This window comes from Polypterus senegalus, chromosome 3 (assembly GCF_016835505.1).
Source record: "Polypterus senegalus isolate Bchr_013 chromosome 3, ASM1683550v1, whole genome shotgun sequence".
In the NCBI taxonomy this organism is placed as follows: domain Eukaryota; kingdom Metazoa; phylum Chordata; class Cladistia; order Polypteriformes; family Polypteridae; genus Polypterus; species Polypterus senegalus.
The window spans coordinates 79475050-79481049 of NC_053156.1; positions in this window are offsets into that span (position 1 = coordinate 79475050).

Here is a 6000-nt window from a genome sequence, read left to right on the forward strand (position 1 = left end):
AGACACACGAACGAGCAGACTAAATGTGGATAATCAAGCCATGCACGTATTAAACAAGATATTTTTTAAAAAAGAATTTTACTGTCTTGCGAGTCGGCACAGATGAACAGATCTAAGGGCAAAATATAAGAATTTAGACCTCCGTTTCTTAACTCTTTGAGGGCTGAATATGTTTTTCGAAAAACATAGTTTCTGAAAAGCAATGGTTTCACAAAGTCGCATGCTGCGACTGCCAGTTTGCCAAGAATGTGCAGCAGACTTGCTGCCAGGCTGTCTTTGTATGGCTGGGGTGGCAGCCATAGTAGTGGTCACAGTCGCAGTGCATTACAGTCTGGTTTCTACCTCTTACCATTGTTAAGTGGCAGTCCTCTTGGCAAAGATTGCCGTAGGCATGTCAGTTACATGTTTAGCTGGGGACCAGTCAGCTGAAGCTGGAACCTCACATTCGTTTTTCGATCACTTGTATCAAAATCGGAGTTCGGCAAGTCATAGTCCAGTTCAGAGATAATAGGAAAAACTTTGTCCACCGAGTATTTTGCTTTACGCATTTGCTTTGATCTCTCGCCATTATGTTAGTGCCATTTTTGCTCTTGTTTGCACCTTACTACTCACACGAGCGCAGAAAATATCGGTCGAACCAAAGAAGCTAACTTTTCTTATAGCAATAAGAGTCCAACTAAAACATAATGGTTTGTTTTGGCACAGTTTACAGTTGATTACCATCGTCAACACCTCCTGATGACAAAAGTCAACATCAGCCCTAAAAGAGTTAAAACATGCTCATTTAACGCATATAAGAATCATGAATAGCCTTACCTGGGGATTCGATGACGCTGCCGTCTGTAGAATAGGCTGTATGAAGAATAGTTAGATTTCATTTAGCTGTAGTCATTAAAATTACAATACATTATTCTAGTAAGTTTGTGATGACAAACCGTATTGGGAGAAATTCATCTTGTTGTTCTGAACGTTGCGTAGAGAAATGGTCTAAGGTCCTGAAATCACCAGATTTATATACCCAAAAGAGCGGGATTTTTTCCAATGTGCACGGTGATCTGTAATGCTTGCCCATCATTTTAACTGGACACCTGTGTAATGTCCGTTGTTTGAGGTTTAAATCCATGCCTTTGGCTGGACGAAGAAAAGTCCAGAATTTATTTAATAGAATCCATTGTAACACGTAGATTTCTTTAAACAGCTGCATGCTTCTCCATAAGACCGTTTTCACATTTCCCAAAGTTTGCTCAGACATGAGGTTAAAGGTCATAAACTGGCCTGAGCCGGACTAACAGCTGAAGTGTGAATCGACACCGATTCCCCACACCCACCTTAGCTTGAGGCGACCGGAGGTGTTGGGGCGCTGTGCTTTGGAAAAGCAGTTTGGCCAAAAAGTAATTTAACTCGCTTTTTTCTAGCCCCAGATATCCATTCTGATTAAGGCAATCAAACTTTTATAAAAACTAAATGGATTTATTCATTATGGGAGGTTTAAAATGGGTGTTATTGGCTAGAAGCGGTCTTGTTTTAGATCGATTTAAATACAAACTATAAATATATTAATTAATTTAGCATTTGGACGTCTCAAACGTGATGTAAAAGGGATCTGTTGCATCTTATTTAACTCTGATTTTTAAAAGGCTTATATCGAACTAGTTTTTATCATGTTTTACACATTATCATTAAAACCTTTAACTTTTAAAGATCCATCCGTCTTGGGAAAAAGTAAGTAAGTGCGTGCCAAGCACATGGGGATGGAAGAAGGGGGGTTTACGCTCAGCTGTTGGCAAGCATTCACGCGAAGGGATTGACTCAGCGCGGAGCGGGCAGGGAGGAGGGTTTTTGGGTGCTCGAAGCACACCACTGTGTTAAGGCAATCGCGCTTCACAGCGTCAGCAGGGGCTGACTAAACCCGTGTCTGTGCTCTGAGCATATGGCCGGCAGAGGCTGATGGCTCTAGCAGCGCTCCTAGGTCATACAGATTGCAGCTTACAGCTACAGCTACGTGCCTGTTCGGGGCCACGTAGAGCTTTGGCACTGATCAGCTTGCGGGGACTGCTAAAAGCTGGGCTGCGCAGAGGCAGCCTGACATCTCCTTTCTGTGTGCCTCATAGTACCAGGGTTTTAATGAGTTTTGCAAGTTCTCCTCATGTATTTATGGATTTATTGTTATTTGAACAATTCTTAAGTGTTACTTTGATTGTTATTTTTCTTTGTTCTTTTTGGTAAAAATATGCTACTGACTTTTAATGAGCCAGCCTTAATGATGCACTGTGAACAAGTAGCAGTGCCGCTTGCCTCTGCAATTGGTAATTTGAACTTTGGCACCAACAAACTGAACTGAACTGAACTGATAGGTAAATGAGAACTATTATGATGCCATCTTTTCAAATATTTCAATACTTTCGGGCAAATTTGTGCATATCTGGGGCTTTTCTGAGACTTTTGTTGAGGGATTCAATCAATTAAAAATATTCATAATAGAGGTATGTCCATTAAATAATTTGATTGTATGTAAAAAATTGGACACTGTCTAATGCTCATCGCCAGTGCAAAAACTGCACCAAGGTTCTACTTACCACCCCTCCCATGAACCCCTGCATGTTTGTGGAGTTTTCTCAGTTCATAGTCATTAACGTCAGTTTACTGAATGGAGTGAGTGTAAAACTGTTCCTTTAAATGTGTCAGAAAAAAATTTGCTGGTCAGTAAAATTTCTTGGTTTTAGAATTTAGAATTTCTCCAAAGGATGAATAAATGCACCCCTAACATCCGGTCAAAAATGTAATGCAGGTAAAATTCCATTACATCAAACTCCCAGGGACCTAAAAAATATTTTATTGTAACGAAAATTTTGTTGTAATGAGATTCTGTATTTGTTACTATAGTGCTTTCTTTAACTTGTATCCAGGCGTTTGCAATCATTTCAATAGCTTCTTTCACGTTAATTTTAATCTCCTCCTGCCTACTAGTTATGCTGACGAGAATTTTTGTCAGCATTTTCTTGTGATAATACGCTTTCATGGTGCAAATGATGCCCAAATCCAGTGGCTGAAACACTGCTGTGCAATTGGGTGGGAGGAATTCAATGCAAACATTATCTAAATGGGGAAAGACAGTTATCAATCAGGAGCCAAATCATCCTTTTTATGTTCATATTGTGAGATTTCTAAACTCTTAAGAGACCCCCCCCAAGCCCCACCCAATGGGAACGACACGCTGAAGTGTGTCCCAAAGTGCGATTGCAGCGTCTGTGGAAAATTGTTTGTCCATTGCTGGAGCAGGGCAATAGGAGGCTCACAGCGGTGCAGTGAAGCACCACAGAAGCAAGTCATAAAAGATCAGGGTCGTGCTATAAGTCCCTGTGTTGCACCCCAAAACACAAGGCTTAGTCTCAGTACTTTCGCAAAACCAGCGTTATTCAGCTTGAAACAGGAACGGCACAGTTACTATTGTAGCGTGATCTGCCACTCTGCTATACACAGACACAGCAGTCAGCCAGTGTTGTGGCCAGGTCAATGACCAAGTAATCCTGTTATCTGCATTTACAATTTACGTGCTCCTAACCTTGCATCCCCCATCAAGATCTTTTCTGCTTACTTTGGCAGAGAGACGCAGCATAGCTGTGAGCTTGCTGTTGCCCCGTACAGATGTGGAGATCGCACTTCGGGACACTCGTTGGTGTACTGTCTAGTTGAGGGAGGTCCCAAGAGAGTTTACAAACCCCACATTTTCTTGAATGAGTGCCGCATTAATAGGAATGTTTCTTGAACGAGCATCACTGATCCACATAAAAACTGCTTGTTCTACATCTTCAAATGCAAATACGTTTGCAACCCGAGATTTTTCTTCTTTTTTTGCTTAGTCTTTCAAGAAAGTTAATAGTGTCAAAGGCGAAATTTCAAATTCACTGGCAACGTTTTTTTTCTTTTTGCCACAATCGAGAGCTGCAAAAAATTAGGTTTTTTTTCTGATATGAACTGTTATCGTTTTTCCGTGTCTGCCATTTCTATAGGAGGGTGACAATGAGTTAAATTCCAATACATGTTTTTCAAATTTCAATGAGCAATAAGTAAAAGATATCACTGAAAACCGCAAGAAACAAAAAAGGCAAAAAATAAATAAAAAATAGTACGAGGAAAGTTCGAGGAAAGAAATAAAAATTACAGTGTTCCTGTTTGGAAATCGTTGTGCACAACTGAGCTGCGACCACAGAACTAACTGCTCTGTGATTCATTCAGGCATTTCAAGGTCTTTTGAGTACTTCGTTGTAATGAAAGTATCTACTGAATGTACTTTGCAATAATCAGATTTCTATAGACTCGTGTCATATGGGGAAACTGTCAGGACCATAAAAATACTTTGTTGTAATTAATATTTTGTTGTAAAGATATTCTTTGTAATGGAATTTTACCTGTATTTTCAAATTGTAATCTTTGGTTTATCAAAAGTTACTGTCAACGTTTTTGCTGTGAATCTTAAACAATTAGATTTGTTCACATCAATTTAAAACAAAAAACATTAACACACCCTATAAGGGGAACACAAATAGATCTTTAGAGCACAAGAAAAAAATGAGTTTTTTTCTGCTCATTTCCTTTTTGGGGCTCCATAAGTTTTTTTCATTTGTTTAGTATAAAAAAAGTTTTCTAAACACCAAAAGCGTATCATTTATGTTTCATACATATTGCTTTACTTGTTGAAAGGATAAAAGTAAAATATATATATTACAATAAAATTAGATAAGTCATATCAATGTAGTAGAATGTGCTGTCAGATGCCAACCACTTTACACATGCCATATTTAGAGGGCCACGTTTAAACATTTCCACAATAAACTATCCTCTAAGTCATTATATAAATACCAGGATATGTGTGCATTTATACCCATGTGTCAGAATTATGCGATATTGTAAAAGATATTTAGTAAGTCTTTCAGAATGTGCTGTGTTGGTTGACCACACTTTATACAGGCCATGTTCAGTGGGCCACAGTTAAAAAAAGTTCTCCTAACTCAGCATATCCATGTTCCTACTTATGTAGTTTTATTTATGTCAGAATTTGGGGAAATTGTAAAACTAGAAAATAAGCCCCTTATAAAAAAAACAGAATGTGCTTTGCTGACTGACAAGCTTTTCACACATGCACGTTCAAATGACCACTATTAAAAAAAATCCAAAGCAAGATTTCTTGAAAGTCAGCATATATACTTACCGGCCACTACCAGGTAAACCTCGGTAGTACCAGGATGGATCTCCTTTTGCTTTCATAACTGCCGTAATTCTTCATGTCATAGATTCAGCAAGGTGCTGGAATGTGATAGCATCACACAGATTAGTCTCCTGTTCCATCACATCCCAAAAGTGCTCTACTGGATTGCAAACTGGTGACTGTGGAGGCCACTAAAGTACAATGAACTCATTGTCATGTCCGAGATACCAATTTGAGATGAGTTAAAAAAGATGGGTACACTGCGGTCCTAATATGGTGGACATGGTCAGCAACAATACTCAGGTAAGCCGTAGCATTTAAAAATACTCAGTTGGTACTAAGGAGCCCAAAGTGTTCCAAGAAAATATCCCCTACACCATTACTCGACCACCAGCAACCTGAACCATTGATACAAGGCAGGATGAGTTCATGGATTCTTATTGTTGATGCCAAATTCTGACCCTACCATACAAATATCTCAAAAGACATACAAAATAAAAATAAAGACTAATCACACCAGGCAACATTTTTCCAGTCGTCTATTGTTCAGTTTTGGTGAGCCTATGCAAATTGTAGCCTCAGTTGCCTGTTCTTAGCTGGCAGGAATTGCACCTGGTGTGGTCTCCTGCTGCTGTAGCCCATCTGCTTCAAGGTACAACCTTTTGTGCATTCATAGATACTCGTTCTGCAGATCTTGCTTGTATGGCACGGTTATTTGAGTTACACATGCCTTTCTATCTGCTCAAACCAGATCTGACCATTCTCCTCTGACCTCTGGCATCAACAAGGCATTT